This window comes from Genypterus blacodes, unplaced genomic scaffold (genome assembly GCF_046128005.1).
Source record: "Genypterus blacodes isolate CSIRO-AG114 ecotype Tasmania unplaced genomic scaffold, CSIRO-AGI_Gbla_v1 ptg000027l_1, whole genome shotgun sequence".
Taxonomy (NCBI): domain Eukaryota; kingdom Metazoa; phylum Chordata; class Actinopteri; order Ophidiiformes; family Ophidiidae; genus Genypterus; species Genypterus blacodes.
Window position 1 is genome coordinate 993,466 of NW_027466840.1, and position 20,434 is coordinate 1,013,899.

Here is a 20,434-nt window from a genome sequence, read left to right on the forward strand (position 1 = left end):
GAAAGAGCGGCGGAACGTCAAAGAGGCGAGAAATACAGCGGCGTTTGGAAAGGTGGGAGAAAAAGTGTAGGCCCGGCTGGTGAAATCCATTTGGCAGACACATAATGATAGCTGTTAAACAAAACTGAAGGCAAGGCGAGGGAGAGAGAGAGAGAGAGAGAGAGAGAGAGAGAGAGAGAGAGAGAGAGAGAGAGAGAGAGACAGGACGCAACACTGACAGTGAGACACCTGCTGCCGCATCACCTGCTGTAACAACAGCGGTGACATTCAGATAGAAAGCTTGGACAATAGTAGCTGGCTGAGGCAGCAGCCCGCATGCAAATAAAAGGAACTCATCATGAAATATAAGCTGGCGTCAGGGCTTTTCTACAGCGCGCATTGAAAACCACTTGACCCCCTGGCTTCCCACGAGTGCCTCTGCATTGTGTGCGTGTGCGCGTGTAAGCACGCTCCTGACACATTTAATGAGTTCATTTATTATATACAAACTGCTCGTTTCCGTGGCCAGAATTCCACCTATACTGCCATTGGACGTTCGGTTATATAAGAGAAGGCAAGTTTGAATTAGGTCTCTGGTGTAGGGGGTTTGTTTTCTTTTGACTGGCATTCCAATTCCTCTCATACTTCCCCACGCTTTCTTTCCCGCTGTCATGCTATCTCAAATACTCGGGTTAAACGTAATTCAAAAACGGAAAGGATCATTAGTCGGCAAATTCATTCTCGCCTCTCTCTTTCATGTGCCCCACATGGCCCCAAAGGACCTATCTATCAGAATCATATTCAGCTGATATCACATTCACCGCTGCACATTTTTTATTCCCTTTTAAGTGCTCAGCAGTCTTTTGTATCAATGTAGGTCTGCGGTGATTGAAGTAGAAACTTTTCATGTTTAAACTCAATGGGGTTTGAAGGAGTGCAGATATCAGCAGATCCTTGCCGATGCAGAGGTCAATACCTATTATAGTAAAAGCAATAGTCAATATGGTGCTCTTGCATTCGCGGCTTAAGAGATGTGGCGGCTTTGAGGAAAAGCTCTGACCCTTTCTACAACACTGACGAGGAAGGATTTGATGGTTAAACAAACGCAGTGACTGTTCCACCGCAGATTGTTTAACTGTACAGGCAGAACAGAAGGGAGGAACATCAAGTGGAAAGTTTAGAATCTACATAAAACTCATTTGCTATGTAAAAAGGTAAACTAGACCAGAAGTTGTACTGTCATTCAGCCAAACTCTTGTACACTGAGTTAGGGGGCCACAACTCTGTGATGGATTGTGTGTTTGTTGCGATTAAGGCTCATTGAAATGTCCAGCTTGTGAAGACTTAGGCTTGGCAAAACAGCATTAATGTTTAATTGGCTTCTAAACACCTACGTTTAGAGACTTTGAAAGTCATATTTTATTAATTGTCCTTGATCTGCTTCTTACTCCGATACTCAGGCAGACATCAGGCAAATGATCTTCTAGCCCTGTCATCTATCGAGCTGAGGATGACTATATTTTTGGTTTATGTTTGAGAAGCACGACGGCTGCAGTAACGTTGAAAATAAAGCAAACAAATATGGGATTGTGATGTGTTCAGGATGAATAGATGGGGTGCAGTGGATTTCATTTCTGCCCTTTTCCACTCAATTGTGTGAATATTGGAGTCTTTCCTTCCACATGTTGGATGATAGAGCATCCCACCTTTCTTTCAAGTAAACATTTAGGATAGAGAGGACTATTACTTAAAGAATATATAGCATACAGCAACACTTCTCTAGAATACACACTGTATCTATTGGTGTGATCTGGGAGCCCTTAACTGTATTCGTCATTATGATGAAGTAGAGATCTTTTAGATGGCACAGTGTCAAACACAATATTACTTGCAGTAGCTGGAGTTAAAATGTCAATTTGTCTTTTAGATTAAAACTCACCATGCTGCATTATACTCACTTAAACCATTATACCATGCTTGGACACTACTAATGGCTTTTTGTGGGGACATTAATTTTTAACCTTGCTAATTTACATAACCTGTGATTCACTCTAGCGTTTAGCCATCTACCCACTACACCTAGCAGAACATGCAGTATCACCAGGAGGGCAGAATGCGAAACACAGGTTTATATTGTGCCATACACCGCTGCCGTGACCAGCAACCAGCAAGAGCCCCTACTACAGCAACAACAAAGCAATCCCTCATCATCGACAGACGCAAAGGCTGCCAGTAGCACCGGCCAAACCGATGACAACAGTGCAGAACTGAACTGTCGCCTTCCTCTCAGGGACAAATACATAATTATGTCTTTGTATGTGAAACATGTCTTGTGTACAGTTTCTTATTGTTGTTTTCATCTTACATATTGTACTTTAGTTTTTCCTACCCACCAGTATAGCAGACACGTCACCCACTCTCTTATTTACATAGATGGGAATATGAGAGGCTCCACTATAGAGCCCTGTAGTACTCCACAATTGACAGACAGTTAAAATGACTGAATCATCGTTTTTTTCTAGAACCTCATATAGCTTAACTATTCTCTTCACTCCCTCAGTTATATTTCTACATTATTTTACATTTAGATAAATTAATATTGCCCCAAAACAGCAGTTTCAATTATTGCCAAGGTGGTTGTCACTTATTAAATCTTAGTGTTGCAAAGAGGGGAAATTTTATACAAAGGAAAGGGCAGAAAAGGACTATTTCAATTCGTGGATGTATTCAAAAGAAAAGTGGGGGAGGGACAAGAAATGCTCTAATTTATACAAGGCAGCAGAAGAGCGCAGACAAGCTTGAGCGACTTTGAAGGTTTCTATGGGAAATGAGATTTGGAAAATGACAGAACATTTCATATCCTCGCGCGCCTTCTCAGCTTGTATGCTAATGCCCCGTCCTGCCCACTAATACACAAGAGGAAAAGTGGGCTAAACAAAACGAGGGAGGAAGCTGTGAAATACAATTCTGAATTCCCACAGCGACTACAGTATCTGAGGTCTAAGATCTGTACTTCATACGGATGTTCTCATTTGTATCCACACCTGTGTCATTCACAGCCTTACGTCTTAACCTAATTTCATGGTCTGCAGGTTTGGATGGATGGCTTTGCTGCAACTTGTACACCGAGGGGAGGAGAGAGAGTGCCACGAGTGTGTGCATCTCTGTGTGTATCGGCGTGTGTGTGTGTGCACTTGTCGGAGAGCGAATGAGAGCACGGAGGAGCTACAATAGCATAGAAAATTGTAGTCACTGGGTGGTATTAACCTTTTAACCTTGTACTTTTATGTTAACAAAAATGCACTGAGCTCCTCTGGATGAGCTTACAGTGAACTTGTTTTTTTTTACACACTTTCACTGAGCATGGCTGAATATTCAAAGGTGAAACCATTTTGCAACAACAATGATGCGCTTAAATTACGGCAAAAGTCAGGCAATATCATTCAGGTTAAATTGAGAGGATATGTTGCAGAATTTGCTAATATTAGATCTAATGTCCATCCGCAATATGAAGGTTGCGTAATCTGAGTTCACCTCAGAAAAGAAGAAGCCAGAGGTCAAAAAGGGACAAAATAAGGATAATTAAAAATAGTACAGATGTAGATTCTTACACCATTATGACAAAAATGAATGCTATAGCTGCGTGCATATTCTAAAGCTGATACCCTTTTCTTGGCTGGAGTATTTACCGTCTAATGGCTTATTTAGCTGAAGCAAGCACAACACCAATTACATCAGGGAGGGATCGATTGCTCACAAAGCAGCCTGCTGGGAGAAAAACAATGAGATGATCAAAGCAAGTGGATGCTTTGTCTGTGACGGTTTAAAAAAACAAACAAAAAGTTTGGATTTTAAACTCATTTTGCATGCTGTTCAAATCTGCAAAGCACTGCGAAAATTATGAAACTACAATGGGAAACAAAGGAGACAAAATTGTTCCCTTTTCTATAACAATTGCAATAATTGATAAGAGTCGGTGTCAATTATGAAAACTGGGATTCCCATCAAGGGCAGGCTAATGTCCATTCTGTGTTTACACCTCACATCTTCCTTTTTATACTTTTGATTGTTCCATATTTACATGGATAAACCTCTTGATATTCATTTGGTCTTTAAAAAAAAGAACATTTATTATTCTGTGTGGGGAAAGTCTCTCAAATTTGAAACCCACTTATTATAATTACTGTAGTATCTCACTTGTGCTCTAATGCCGTAGTCGTCGCTGAAATGTACAGTACTGTGCAAGATATTAAAATCACAATGAATATGCAAATTAACCCTGGTTTATATTCAAAAGCCCACAATGGGATTTTATTCTAATGACAATAGCACTATTCTATGCGTAACTTATAATAACTACATGTAATTACTGATATTAGAATTATCTGTGTGCGCCATAATGCATTAGCCTACTCCACAGATGAGTGTGATCAGCAACCCATGACTTTTAACCTTACATGACACGTGGGAATTGTTGCTGCGTTGTCCTTTCCAGTGTGTTTTTTTAAACTGTTTATTGCCACTCGCCACCACCGATCATCCCGGTTTGCACATGCTAGTCCATCAGCCGTAGATCCTCCTATATGTCAAAACTGCATAACCAATTTTCTGGACGCCCGCCGCAGCTGTCAGGCTCTGCCGATCACGGATGCCGTGTACGCGTCGCCCAGAATTACCTCATCATCTAGTGCTGTGTACTTGAGAGTTGCTGTGGTCACCGCTATCCTTCAAAAGAGGCAGCCGAGTGACACTTGTAGGCACTTTCGTCACAAACAAAACAAATCATCAGCTATTTCATATGCTATAGCCGCCGTGTCGTGTGTGAGTGGAAATTGGCTGCAACAGATTCAATCATAGATTTTGCAGTGAAATATCTTTAGTTTTCAGGGTTATGTGTGCTTCGCCGGAGTAATAAGGCGCCATGACGACCAAAATGAGCCATCAGACACACTATAAATCAGCACATTTTTAGAATGTGGTCCATAATGTCAGCGCCGAGTCTCATAATCGGTCTCAAGTCTTAACAAGGGGTGTCTGAGGAGTGAGGGCAGGGGAAGGGAAGAAACCCAACTCTCTCATGCACAATTACAGAAGTGCACTGCAGTCACTTAGCCTGCTAATACACGGTGCAGTATTAATTACCGTTTGTAAACAATGCACTTTGCAGAGATTATTGCATGCACTCGGTGTCCTCCATTTGTGTTCCGTAATTCTCACAAGTGATTAAGTGGTGAGGCTAGGACAGCTGTTCAAGATGAGTTCATTGGCATGTTTAATTAATTGCACTTGAGATAATTATTCAATCATTACTTTGATTAATTTTTGGCGTCCCAGATAATGCATCAAACGTCTGCTTGATGTCAATAGTTTTAGAAGCGTGAGCGGAGAGAGGCCAGATGTGTGTGTGTGTTTTAAGCTTGATTTAGGACCTTAAATTAGGCTTTGTGTGGAGATAAAAATGTCAGCTGGGTGTGATGGGAATGCAACAGTGTTAACAGAAATGTACTAGTAAGAGTGCATCTACAGCGCATTCATCCTCAAGTGCAACCTTGCAGAGATGCAAGTTCCCCCCCTCCCCTTGCATTTCACGCACATCAATGACGAGTCCATCGGCGCTCGCGCCAACGTTCTGAACCCATTCAGTCTGCGTTATGCTCGGGAACATGCTTATTCTTCACCCCCGCAGATTCGCAGGGGTAGTGGCAACATCCCAAGTGAAGAAAAGCCGGGCAAATCGTTTGTGAGAGATCTTGTCAAACAGATTAATTCCCACCCCAGGCCTCGGGGTTCTGGACCGTTTTTCTGTCATGCTGCTTTGCCAGGCTCCCTCTTGATAATACCCCAAAGATAAAATTAATTGTGCAGGGAGATGTGGGATGGGGAGCATCTGAAAGGACCTTGAGCTACACATGAGGCTCTCTTTTCCTCTCCGCTCGTCTGCATGTGGAAACACAGAAACAATCAGACCGTCAGACGGATGACACATCGCACCAACAATTGCTAACTTTGTTATGAAGGGTTTGGAAATTGTAAATTTCCACGAGAGAGATGTGTCGGGACAGAATCAACCCTCCTGACATTTCTTTGTCAAACAGTGTCTACGCTCAATTATTATCAAAGCGGAATAGCACAACTCCACTGGAGTTCACAGAGCAGGCTGGTAAGACCTTTCAAGTATGGGAAATACTCATTTAAAGTATAGTATAGTAAATGCAGAGTATTTACCTAGTATTTACCAATCTCTGATGTTGTTGCTGCCACTTATTGGACAATTATGGGTAGAAATAAAGAAAAGAGAGACAAGTAGGTTCTAGCAATAGTACTTTTTTACTCATAATACCGCTTGGTTCTTGAGTTGCCCCTCTCACCTCCATTGGTAGATGATGCTGTACACAGAAGAGAGAGTTCTGAAGGGTGCAAAACAGAAATGCTAGTAATGCCACTGCCACACTCAAAACGCATTGGCTTTGCTTTAGAATTGCATAACATTTGTGTCGTTGCTCCTTTTTAAATATTGTCAGTGTAAACATTTTGTCAGTGTCAGGGACTCTTTTCTTTTGATGTGACAAATAGAGACCACAGTGACACGCACTGAGATGCTGTTGCTGTCAGGATGTATATAGTTGTGTATGAATAAGAGATGAGATCGCAGCATTGTTTGAAAGGCACAGAAGGCACTTTAGGTTCTTTGAGGAAGGCTCTGCACTGTGCTTGGACTAGTCCTAGAATGTGTCTGAACTCACAGCAGAACAGTCCCACATAAAGATGATTATGTTTGGCACTTTCTCTGAATTTGCATTTGGGTCTCATTTTTGTCGAAATACCACGCACACATACACACAAAAAACCACAGCAAACCACCCAAACAAACTCTGTCCCTGGGCAGTCCACATCCTGCCACATTCCAACGATTTTGAGCTCAAGCAGTCGCCCGCTGTCACCGTGTGACATCATCAACCGAGCTGGCAACATCCCAGCGGTGTCTTCCTTTTTGGCGCCAGAGATATCCTTCACCGGAGCTCATCCAGCGAGGGCTGCCGTGTCACTCAGGGGCCCAGACAGGCAGCGCAGCAAGGATGACAGCACGGGAATGAGAGCTCAAGAGCAGGTAGAAACTATCGACAGGACCCTGGGTAGCAATTATGAGTGAAGCCCAAGGGCTTGCTCAAAGGAACCCAAGGCTTGTTTTGAGTCTATTAAAAGCCCAGCTTAGGCCCCTGTTATGTGATAAACAGTTCCCACTAGTTAGCCGAGTCACGGAAATCATTTTTGAAGCTCAACTGGTTGCAGATTAATCACATAAACTCCGTGGGGCCTGCCAAACATTCTAGTCAAGGTAAATTAAAATCTCTGCTTTTCCACCAGTAAATCCTTGTCACTCATAATGATACTGTCACACCACCTAATGATTTCAGGCAGGGGGATTCAGAAGACTAAACGTAGCGCAGTGATTAACAAGCTGACCTTTTGCGAGTGTTTTTCGGGCTTGGGCATTTGTATTCTAAAACCTTTAAACAACAGGGAAAAATGCAATGGCAGGCGTTGACACGCTGCACATCACTCTCCATAAAAATACCTGCGAGTGATCAAGGCAGGCAGATAATGGCTTGGCAGAGGACTCGGCTTGCTGCCCCCTGACAGACATTTCCAATTAAAAAGGGTAAATAACTCGAGATTAATCTATTTCACCCTGTCCCGAGATTTATCAGAACATCGTGCTTAAAATCTGCTCACCCCTGAAATGGTAATACCAAAAGATTTGGATAAAAATGTCATATAGTTCCAGCACCCACACACCGTCTCCCTACCCTGTCGGTATTAAAACTTTCATGAGGCAACCCAAGCGTGGGAAGAAACCAGCGATGCTCAAACGCCAAAGGGGTTTGAAAGGGAGCTCAGAGGCCGATCACGCCCAGAAAATGCAATCCGCGTGCCGTCGTGGTGACAGGCAGAATCTCAACCATTCGCCATCCAGTAAACTACTCACACAGTCCACTTGATCCTCAGCGATGGCAAACAATACCACAGGGCCGTTTTTGCGATGGGATTTAACTACACTGACAGAAAGATTGCCCGTCCAACTTGCATTTCTGTGAATCGACCCAAGTTGACCTCCACATAAAATCTCCACTCCTCTCCTTCATCCTTCATCCTTCATCCGTACCCTGCATGAGTGGTCTTCACCAGTCTACTTGGTTCCTGCAAAGACCCAATTAAATCCAATTCAATGGACATTCAGTCTAATCAAGTCCACATACGGTCCCGGGCTGTTGCTATTTCGTCAAATAATCTTCTATTGTTTTATGCGCATCAAATTTAAATACAGTTGCCATGGATTTGGGTTTGGATTCCAAATTTTGAACTCAGGAAGACCTTGACCTTTCTTGTGAAAAGTCCTGCTCTATTTTTGGATAAATGTATATTTTTGCAGTCCAGAATATAGAGGAACTGTAAACACACCAAACACCCAGAGACTTTTACTTAAACTGCAGCTGAACTCTGACACTGTTCCTCAATTAACTTCAGCCAACATTAGCAGCATCGTGACAGCAGTAACCGAAAAAGAATACAACAACAACAAATAAAGTGACACGATTCATTTATGTGATGAATGACCACGCATTTCCCCTGGACCTTCAGCGTGGAGACAACACACCCACCCTCCCTCCTCCGCCCCCCCCCCCCCCCCCCCCCCCCCCCCCCTACAGGCGTCCCTGTCACGGGCCATTCCGGGTGAGAGCCGAGTGTTTAAACGTGCGCCTGCTAAGTGCTGAGACAAGCAGGTTCGCGGGCCAAATGGTCGCTCCATTCGGCTGCTGAAGCTCCCAAGGACCCATTTCTCTGTAAACATCAAATCATTAAATTCTGCCCCATACTCAGTCACTCAGAGTTAAAGGGAGATGGATGGAAAGACAAAGAGAGAGGGTAAAGTAAAAAAAAAAAGGTCATTGTCAGCTGTAAAGGCTAAATAGGCACGGCCATTCAGTCGGAAATAAATGGAATGAAAACTGACAGAGCGCTCTGGTCTTAATTTCATCTCGTCGAGTACAAATTCAAACGACTAAGTGCAATTTTTACTTCATAAAGGACGGGATCAATAAAATATGATTTGGCTAATATGTCCCTGTCAAAGCTCGGTCCTCCGGATCATTCTGATGTCATGTCATGTGTTCACTTTGCCGTTGCTCTCTCTATACGGATCACATTTGCTGTTTCATGACAACTCACCTCAGGGTTAACATGGCATGACGTACTAAAATGACATCCCCATGGTGGTCCAACAGTATCAAAATACACTGAGAAATACAACCATTCACTGCAACAGTCCCATACGGAATAGAGCCGTTTAAAATGTATGATTTAAAGGATGTAGTTTGTGGAGGTGTTTCGCTGGGACAAATTGCTATGTTAAATCTTTAATACTTTCGATATTCCATAAATATTAGATGATAAATTCACAAAGCGGCCTCGGGAATCTGGCACAGAGCCGAGTCGAGAGCTCTGTGACACAAATTCAACAATCGTTTAACTGTATCAACAGATTGAATCCCAGTGTACAAGGGTTTCCAGACATGATCACAGACCTAGACTGTTCACACACACTGTTGAACCCAAACCGTCTCACTCTCATCTACATTGGCCTGAAACTGGTGCCTGCGGTTTCATTCCGAACCACGTAGCGACGCAAGCCGACACCACAAGTCAGTGGAAAAGAACCAAACATTAAACGGAGGAGCGTTTCTCTTTTAAAGTAATAATCAGCATGGGCGATATTACCTCACATGGCGTTTGGAGCTGCTTGGTAAAGTAGCACAGGAACAGCTGTGCCTCGGGGATGTTTGATTTCCCAAACTTCCATTACTTTTAAGCCCTGTAATCTTAATGATCAAGGCCAGTGGGGAGATAGCGGCTGAAGGGCGCAGCAGCACAGGAGGTGTGAGGTACACAAACCTGCTGTCACAGCTGCATTGCAAAGCTCCGAATTGTCTCGATACCGTGCAGCGTTCAGTACTTCATCAAAGATATATTTGCTGCTTTGCTGATCTCTACGCCTCGTTCGTGAATTCCACTGTAAAAACCGATCACAAATTGCAATTTATCCAATAATTGATTTGGTGAGCTGTCATCTCTGTGTGGTGTGTGTGTGTGTGTGTGTGTGTGTGTGGTTTGAAATGATTCATTTACCCCATCAATGGAGTTAACTTTCCAAAAGACAAGTTGTGTACTTTCAAGTAACCTATTTAAACCTGAATGTGTGTGTGTGTGTGTGTGGGGGATTCTGCAAAGTTGGGAGTAGTTGAAGCATGAGTCAGATGCCTCCCTCGAAGGCCTTGCTGTTTTTGGCCCGCTCCCTACTCAACCGTGTGCATGGCACGAATAAAACACAGCGCAAAAACGTGTTCCTCCTTATGGTAGGTCAGACTACAAGGCGGTCCAGATTTTTCCGGGGAGGGCGAAATCAAAACCTGAATTTTAACACGGCGGCATACGAAGCGTTTGCCTCGAGGCGCTGATTTACTCCGTCTCTGGTGCTTTAACAATGAGGCTGAGGCTCAACGATACAAGCCAGACCGTCGTGTTTAAGTGGCCCCCTTGTTTTTGGTTGTAACAGAGTGAGCGGCGCTACAGGGGCTCAGGCTGGAACACACAGCCGCTCATGTCAATCCAACGGGACAAAAGAACAGAAACAGAAAGTCTAAAATAAGCCCAAACAAACATCATGCCAAATGAGTCAAACATTGTATATCTAAGCTATCGCCCTGCTTACACAATTCTAATTTTGACACGTCACGAAGCAAACTGAGCCTCTTTCCAAACATTGGTGGCCCCGTCTGATTGCTGACATTTCCACCATGAGATCGCCTCCCTGCCCAGATCGCGCCGGCACCATTTCAAGCTTGTGTTGGACACAGTGGACGAGCTTATGACTTCCCTCCCCGTCCATCAGTTTGTCACTTTTGCTTGGGTTGACACAAGTCTATTCTCTCTCAATGCTTAAGAGGTCAGCAGCAGAGGGCACAAAGCTGAATTTGGTTGCGACTGTGAATGAGCTCTCTTTCTCTTTGTGGATAAACATTTTCAAGGACAACGTTTCAAGGATAAATCTGAAAGTATTACGATATTTGACAATTTCTGCTTCAGCCGTTTGAAGGTCTGCACATTTTATATTACTTGAATCAGACCTGTTTGTTCCCAAAGAGCTGCAGATGAGTTGATTCCCCACAACTTACTTCTGCCAATTTGCCCCCAGGGAGCCCCCGAGTCCTTGTCTTCATTAAGGGAGTTCCTCATTGATCAATCACTGTCACAGAAGCTGCTCTGTAATTGTGCCGTGGCCCTAATCATGACTGACGTCTCATCTCTCCCCCCTCTTCCCCCCCTCACCCTCTGTCACAGGTCTCAGGAGAGAGAATGTTCCTTGACTTTCACACCTTTGACCTCAAGGTAGGCCACTTTGTCTCTCTTTGTCTGTCTTTGTCTGGCTTTAACCCCCGTTTCTATGGTTTAGCTGGAGAGTTACCCCGCTGTGGAATGTTAGTAATGTAAGCAGACGACCTTACTCATTGTTAGCGAGACACCGTGGCATAAAGGCTTGTTTCTTCCCTTTCATAACAAACAGTGTCAGCCAGAAATGATATTTTTCACCTAAGAATACCTCCCACGTCAAAAGGTCATGTACAACAACACTGAAGCATAAATTACATTCACCGCTTCCCCGCCTTAAACAAAGCCGTGTATGCTGCTGTGAAATCGATCTCAAATGTATTATTTTACGGCATAATTGTGTGAAGCCAATGAATTCATGGGCATCTTACATCATTCACTGCTACTGAAACAGCAGTGCTACTCACACGTCAAAGTGACCCTTAAAGAAGCGATTTAAAAAGGTTTGATTTAATTATTGTTATATTATAGTGTGTCTGTGTTACAACATTGTCAAAATTACAAAAGTTGAGCGATTCCCGCATGGGGGCTCGAAGTTTTTTGCCAAATCAGATTCCACCAGTAGGAGGCGGTAGAGAGACACTATTTTTTCTGTTGCAATCAATTTGTGGATTCCAATCATGCCATTTTCACCAAATTCTACAAAAAGGTGTTTTTAAAAACACACACACACACTGTTGTCTGAAAGATTGAAACACTGATTGCATTTGCATTATGGAAACGACTCAAGAGACATGCAACATCACACGAGGAGCAAACACAAAAAAAGATCATGCCTAAGAAGTTTGCGTTTGCGTTTATTCCCTCTATTTTCTTTTTCGACTTTGTCCAAAGACTGATAAGCTGCTGAATCCAGAGATGGAGGCTTTATTTGTACTTGCACGAAGCCTTTATGACCACTCACTTGCATCATTAGAGCCAGATATTCTGCCGCAGTGCTGCATAGAGAGAGAAGCTTTGTTTAGCTCCAGACTAACACAGTGCATATTATGCTTTTCAGAGGACTGTGATGCTTATTGATTTCCTTGTCAGGCAATATGACTGGAATAATTTCTAAGCAGCTGGTCATAGGACACAAGCAAATCAATCTCAGAGATGATAGTTTCTCGTGGCCACTGCCAAGTAGCGCTGAAAGTATTCCTGCCCACATTGAAATTTCCAATGCGGCAGTGAGAGTCAGAGAGATGTTGAAAGTCTGCCGTTTAAGCCTCTTTAATCTGTAGAATCACACAGATGCACGCAAATCTTTAGTGAACGGTTGCAAAAAAAAAATACAAACATGCAAAATGATTTCAATTGAAGATCAGGGACAATTTTCCGGATTGAAATTGATATCTCTGCTGTAATGTTAAACCCACCGGGGGGAAGCAACAGTTCAGACAGATTTGATATGGCTTTGTAAAATGATTACCATTGTGTCAAATATGTGACTGAAAGGTTTCACATTGGCGTTACAATTCTCCGTATTCCTGTGATATGACGGCGATACATGCTCACACATATTGATTTGACTCCATGCACACATTTTTGCTGCTCTAATGCAATATTCATACTCCCTTATGTTGTGTATTTGGATTTTTGAGTCGCAGTTAGGCGTTTTACATATGTCGTACATGACATAATCTGTCACGTCCAACGGGAGGGCAGAGTCACAATTGGAAATATCCCCCCACCAATATGCTAATTCTCCATCCTGTGCCGTATTTCATGCAAATGCCTTTCATCGCATATTTCCAAATGTCGTTTGTGTGACAGCTGCAGCACAAGCATCCATAATGTTTTGACTGGAGGGGGAAATTGCAACACAGATCTCAGTCCTTGTGAATTCTGCCCACAGTCGGAATAAGAGAAGGTCAGGAACGGTGAACTCTCCCTCCCACAGAACACGATTGTTTTATTAAAGTTTGGAAACATGCTGATGATTAATGCTGCTGTGAGAATACATAAACACCATACTGTAAAAATAGCTTTCTCCTGACAAAATAATGCTGTATTTTCAGCTTCTACTGGCAGCTCGGTGCCATATTTCAATGTCATTTTATAGATTTCACCCAATGACAGGGGTAAGGAGCTGGTCAATGAGGAGAGTAACTTTTTCGCAACGTCACTGAAACACACTCGTAAGATGTATTTAAGGGCTCAAAACGCTCACGCCAACAGTTCCGTAAAGTGCCGTACGAGTCGATGAGATTGGAGGGCCCCTGAGTCCCGCTTTGTCATTGTCTGCGAAGCTGTTCAGGGCCGCGTGACTCGCCGAGAAAGTTTTAAATTTAAAATGCAATCAGCACAATCACCACAAGCAATCAGTTCCTCTTCATTTCACCTGATCGAGCCCCCCCCCCACTAAAACGAGCCCATTAAATAGAGCGTCTTATCAGGCCCCGGATTAAATTTTGACTTTGATTAAAATCTGCAGTTTGGAGTTGAGAATGTCAAAGTTCAAGGTTTTCGGGTAGAATGCGGTTATTGCAGAAACCCCAAACCCCAAACCTTATTGTGTTTATTCGTTCATAAACAAGAACGCTATCGACGTTTTCTGGCTTGTTGTTTGAGCTTAAGAAGCCAACTTGACTCGTAACACGCAGCATATAAGGACTGAGACGGGCACCTAGGAGACAGACTGACCCGCTCCCCAGTGTTATTTAACGATTCGTTGATTTCGAAATCTCCGAAACCGCATTATGAGCCGTATTACTTTTTAACGGCGCAGCACTTTTTTTTTTATGGCGCCGATGGTTTTTATTATTATGCAAAATCTTATATCTCACAGAGCATGCTGGCAAACGTCGCACCAGTAAAGCTTAAGTGCAGCACAGATCAGAACAAAGATGCTTTCAATGCTTTCTTTCGACATTTACATGATATCTACTTTAATATTTAAAATACAGTTTTGTGTTACACGGTGCGGAAGACTGTGAGAGAGTTATGTGTCTGATAAAATGCAATATTCGCAGTGAAGACGACACAGGATTCCAACTCGGGGGACACGGGGGGGCCGAGGGGAGAGGGGGTGGGGGGATCTGTTGTGACAGGATTCCTACAGCCTCTCATCAGCGGCGGCGTGAACAAATCACGCAAGTTCAAACCCAAGTTTCATATATCTGTGAAATGTCACCGAATGAGAGATAAAGCAGGCAAATTCGGTGTTATCTCAAAGCAATTCAGCTTACGTCTGCTCGCTGATGTCGCTTATCAGGGTTGATATCACAGACCGAAACTGCTTTTTCCATGCCACCGATCATGCCCTCGCTAGCAGTGTGGTACGTCTGCGATACAGGCTGACAGAAAACAGCGTGTTAAGATCACAGCACAACTTTTAGACTTTGAACTCAGAGAGACGCTTTTTTTTTTTAGTCTTGAATATTTGAGTAAGTTGTCATTTGGGAACCACAATCTGAGACCGAGACACAGCAGTCAACTTGTCAGAGTCTTGTATCTGCAGCTATCTTAAGGTCATTATGAATTGTGTGAAATGAAAAGCAAATGAAGCACACGCAGGCCACATCCAGACATAATAAGCTGCGGCCTTGCCATCGGAGGCGTGGAGACGTGAGAGCACTTCTGCGGTCCGTCCTCCGATGCATCCACGTCCACGTTCCTAAAAAATGGTTTTGCGTCGTGTTGGAACCAGGTCAGCTGTGAATACCTGGCTCCTTCCACCCCAAAAAACCCTTTTCAACGCGCCTAATTAGGAATCTGCGGTGGAATAACTGCGGAGTTATTCGCCATTACTCAGACCGCTGACTATTTATAGTCTCCACGATGCAGCTGCACAGTTCATTGCGTGGCAACAACTCATTTCTTTGAGTATTAATTTTTCTATAAAACAAAATCAAAAGTCGGCAATTTTAAAAACTGCACGTATGAAGCGGTTTCATCGGGCACAATGACGCCGACGTGGACCACATTTAGACCGTGCCAACTTGGCCCTCGTTTGCACACTGAATCATTCAGATTGCACCGCCATGATTGCTTAATTAAATGCTCGGCTGTGTAATGACTTTGCTTGAAAGGGAATTAAATGTCTAAATGCTGCAGAATCCACGACGGGCTGAACAGAAATCAATGGGACATAGTGCTGGAGCCCAAGGTGTTTTCCGACTTGTTTAGGGTGAACATTTGCTATTGACGCTGTCCCTCATCCGCTGAGCCGAATGCTCATTCTTCTTGGTCCGTAGCATTGATTGGTGACTCAACAACAGCGTGCTTACTTTGTGCTTTCTGGGTAGATCTGAGGCGGTGATTTGCAAAGACGCCTTGCAGCTCGGCAGCGTATGCAATGCTACATTTATATTTAAAGAGGTGGAAGAAAAAGAGGCAGTTCAACATAAGGCGATGTAAACAAATGTGGTTAATTATGCAAACTGGTTTCATGTCCTCGATTCAACTCTCAGCTCGACTTCCCTCTTTGAATATGTTCATTTGTGATTACATTTTCTGACTGATTGGGTTTATAACCAGCATTATTCCCTGTTTACCATTAAATGGCATCAAAGCATATCTGTTACAGCTACAAAATGAATATTTGTCCAAAACCATCATTCTGCAGCGTTCTATCCTGAGAGCCTCAGGACAAACCATTAAAAACCCAACGCCACATGGAAATAATTCTTGAAAAGGAGCGCGGCCAACTAATCTCACAAACATTTGATTGAACCAAAGACCTTTAGAAACCAGCAGAGCTGGGAAGGGCGTACAAACCCTAAAATGACAACCGATTATCAAACTCCCTCTGGCTCGAGACGCCGTAATCCCCCCAGATGTTGCCACATATGAAATGCGAGGCTGAATTAGATCTCTCAAACAATATCGGCTTGTCTGCATTGGTAAAAACCCCTCAGCATTTAAGTCACAAAATTGAGTTGACCCCGTCAGAGAGCTTAAGGACAAGCAACAAAGCCGCGGGCAGCCGTATTACTTCATCTCTGCTCGTCTCATCTCCTCTGTGTAATAAGTTCCCACTCTTCCAAGACCACTGGGGCTAATAAGGGTTTTATCTGCTTTTGATATTAGATATTACGCACCTCATCAAAGTTAAGCCATCGGTAAGGCTCTCATCCTCCCTCCAAATTTACATTAGCCTAACAATGTCGCCGAACGCAATCTGATCTAATTCAAATTAAGGCTGAGTTTGAATAGCCAGCAGGATAGCGGTGCCCATCACTCAAAGAATGCGCTTGCTACTTGGCTGAGATCATAGTTTTAACACTTTTCAGCGGCTGCTTGTAAATCCCGTGTACAAACAAACTGCTCGGTATGTAGCGTGTGAATGATGAATGTTTGGCTGGTGGGCACGAGTGAAACAAAACTGCTCTAAATAGCAACTCAAGTCGTCGCATCGTCATGATCTCTACCTGAGGGGAGCATCTGTGACGTGCTCTTGCGCATGTGTTCTGTTGTTTACATCACATAATCAGTGTTTGTGGCAACCCTGGTGGATATTTATATTTTGTCATCTATGACCTTGGAGCGCAGTAATTTGAATAAATGCAATAACGATTGTTACCAAGGTGATGAATCTCATATTTATAGGTTAATAATTCGATCATGTTGTTATTAGTTAATGATTATTTTAGAATGGCCCTCCTTGTTTATTCCTTAAAGTCCCATTTCTTAAATTTTTGTTTTTCCCAGGTAAACCCTTTATCGAGCGTGAGAGTGCAAAGGTTTCAGACTTCTTATCATCCCTTGTGGCATCCTTTGTCAGGTTGTGCGGGAAAAAAAAGAAATATTAACTGGAAAATATAGCTCGGAGAGATAGAAAATAAATTACTTCGGTGTGGCGAGGAAGGGGAGATTGTGAGATTTATCAAGTCGAGATGGAAATGCCTGCTAAAGTCTGTGCCCCTACCTTGAAAAATTAAAGGGAATCAAATGCCTCAGAGTACACAGCGATTGTGATGTAAAAGGGTGTGTGTGTGTGTCTTCTTTTCACAGTGATTTACTGTCATAATGTTATTCCACAACATCAGCTCCTTCGTGTGTGTCTGATGTGTACCTCAAAACACACACGTTTCAAGCACTGGCACAGCGAGGATCTTGCAAGTGTTTTCATTCTTCCGAGTAAAGAAACAAGGACATGCACTTTAGTTCATTCACACACACACGCACGCGCACACACACACACACACACACACACACACACACACACACACACACACACACACAATTAGCCAAGCTGGACTCTCTGGTACTTGCCAGATTGCGTGAAACAGCTTGACTGGCAAAATCCATAATAGTACAGATAAGTGAACATGTTAGCTTGATAAAGGTTAAACTATCAGGGATATGTTCTCCATCCGTCTAAAGCCAATTTTACACATTCAGCTCAAGCTGCGGTGGGTGGGAAAGAAGGGGAAGGCAGGAAGAGAGGAAGGAAGGAAGGAAGAAGAAAAAAAAAAAACGCCGGCGAGTCAATATTGATTGATCTGAAGCCTTAGCAATTACCTCCATGTGCAGAAGACCATGTTAAGGTCAGTATTATCTTAGCTCATTTTATGGGTCAGCGCGCCGGCGTTTGCTGAAATAAATTAATGGGGTAAACACTTTACCTCACCTTGGTGGGATTTACGGCAGGAGCACAAGCTTTGCATGGCTAAGGTGCCGGAGAAAGTGACCCTCTTGGTATTTCCAGAGCCCTCGTGAATTCAGGTGGTAGAAATTCCGGCCTATAAATATCAGGAAAACCATCGTAATTAAATTGTAAGTGTACAATAAAATCCGGTATAAATGTAATTAACACAGTGAACACGTATTGTATTTTACAGTCTAACTGAGCCAATTTGTCTTTGTTGACTGACTGAACTCTTGAACTGCTTGCAGGCCTTTTAATGTGCCTGATGCAAGTCATCCGATACACATAATAAGCACCTTTATGTAGATATGTACGTGTCAACTGGTAAAGAAAACATTATTAAAGCACTTATTACGACATATTTCTGCAAAAGCCATCGCACACACAAACACACACACCCTATTGAACAGCAAAAGCTTTGTGGCTGTGGTAGATCTCTCTCTTATTCTCTATGTAACTGGATGCTATTTATGCGACATTGCGCCCAAGGCTGCTATCATCGTTCCAAACCGGGCGAACGGCATCTGGCAGTGTGCTGCACGGCCCGATCAGAGCACGCTCCATCCAATAATAGTAGCACAACTCTTCAATTTTGCATGTAACCGGATGATACCTGTGTGTGTCTTACCAGAGGGAATGGGAGGGCGTTATTAGTCAACCCAAAAAATTCCATCAACTTTGGTGTATTGGCATTCCAGGGCCGTCGGGCTGACTTGCAAACAGCACCGTTACGTTCTTAAGACCAAAATAAATTCAATTTCCAATGCAGTGATCTCCTTAATGAAAAGTCAATGTCTCTCATTCCCTGGCAAGCTCCCGAGGGGCCAGTTAGAGAGATGAATTTATCAGTAGGCCGGAGACTGTGCCCTGGGGGACGCCGTCCCGTATGATCAAACAGAATGCTACAGAGTGTGTCCAACCAGTCGTCCATTATTACCCAGCTTGTGCTCTTAATGTGCACTCACAGTGGAGGGATGACAGTATTGATCTAATGAAAGTGCTATTTATATTCTCGCAAATCCCCTCACCAGTGATTACAGAGGCACTCCACTATTGTGGTCAACCCGTTCTCAATTGTTGAGTGAAAAGGCTCACGGTTTGTTTAGACTGTATAACTTCACCATGTTCAGTAGCGTGAAGTACACTTTGTTACTATTACTTTTTTTTTTTTTTTTTTTTCCTTTTTTAATTTATTTATTTATTACAGGTTTCCTCTATTTTTTTCTTTTTGACCTCAGGTCAAAGGGAAATTGTGGTTTGTAAATACAACTTAATTTTTGGACATCTTTATTAAGGTGCTAATTTGATATTACAGACTTATACATAAATTAAAAACTTGATATTGCTTTCATTAAGCTCAATTTAACACTATGTCTTTAGTTTTATTGAAGTAAAGCAGCAGCAATCCAGGATCTTCCCTTGCATTGCAGTCTTTTATTCGTGACATATTTCCAGCATATTTCACGTTTCACTAAAGATTGGTTTTCTTTCGCCAATTCATTATTTATCCATTCATGAAACATGGCACTGCAAACAGAACCGCCGTGGAACTTCTGCGTTATTGGCCCGGCGTTCCTCTGAACAGTTCAGAGGTCGCTGATTATTAATACACGGTGTCTTGTCAGCTGCTCACTCTTTGATAAGAGGGACAGGAGGTTGTTGTCACAGCACATGGTTAACAGTGCTCCAGATAAACTCTAATCCCTGCCAGGCCTGATGTAATGCATAGTAAAAGTAATGGGACCGTAGAACATGCACATGTGGAAACATCGGCCACAGGATAAAACAGCAGTGTGTGTGGAAATTACACACAGCAGAGAGAACACGTTGCTTACAACCCGGACGTAATTCCTGCTTATGGTGTTCATTATTCCATAAATGTAGCGCTTGTGAAGCTTCCACTCACATGACCCACAGGAAATCATGTGTAGTTGAACATATGAACATATTAAACCCGTGGCTATGTGCTCATGAATAAAACACAGAGAAATGGATAATTACTGAGCCTGTATGTGTGACAAAAGCCCAATCAAAACATGGACATCTTTTTATTCCTATTACAGCCCATACTGCCTCATCCCATTAAGAAGAATTGGATAACCTTCAAAGTTTTGGAGTTTAAAGTTATTTAGCTTATATTGATATGATGCAACAGGGACAATATATTTTCTGAACACCGACTTGAATGATAAGATATACAAATTATAGTTATTTCATTACACGACTTAAAGCGAAGCAGTGTTTTTAATCGATATGCATATGAGGAAAAACGTGAAGTATCTGTGCTCTACCAATGAAAGCGCACACTCAAAAATGTCAAATTTGATCCCATTCATAATTGAAACATGCGCCGTCTCTATGGTCACAGCTGGTTAATGGTTCAAATTCAATGGATGTGTCTGAAAAGAAAACGTCAATCATGTCCCATTTCACTAG

At 42.9% G+C, this 20,434-nt stretch overlaps 1 protein-coding gene across 5 annotated transcripts in view; it reads left to right on the forward strand.

The window, feature by feature from the left end:
• The window catches only part of LOC142993127 (receptor-type tyrosine-protein phosphatase delta), a 297,399-nt gene that overhangs the window by 127,204 nt on the left and 149,761 nt on the right, over positions 1-20,434 (forward strand). For all 5 annotated transcript variants that reach the window (XM_076143781.1, XM_076143778.1, XM_076143782.1 and 2 more), the window contains exon 8: positions 11,377-11,424. The gene's annotated coding sequence lies outside the window, so the exon portion shown is untranslated. The remainder of the gene's footprint in view (positions 1-11,376; positions 11,425-20,434) is intronic.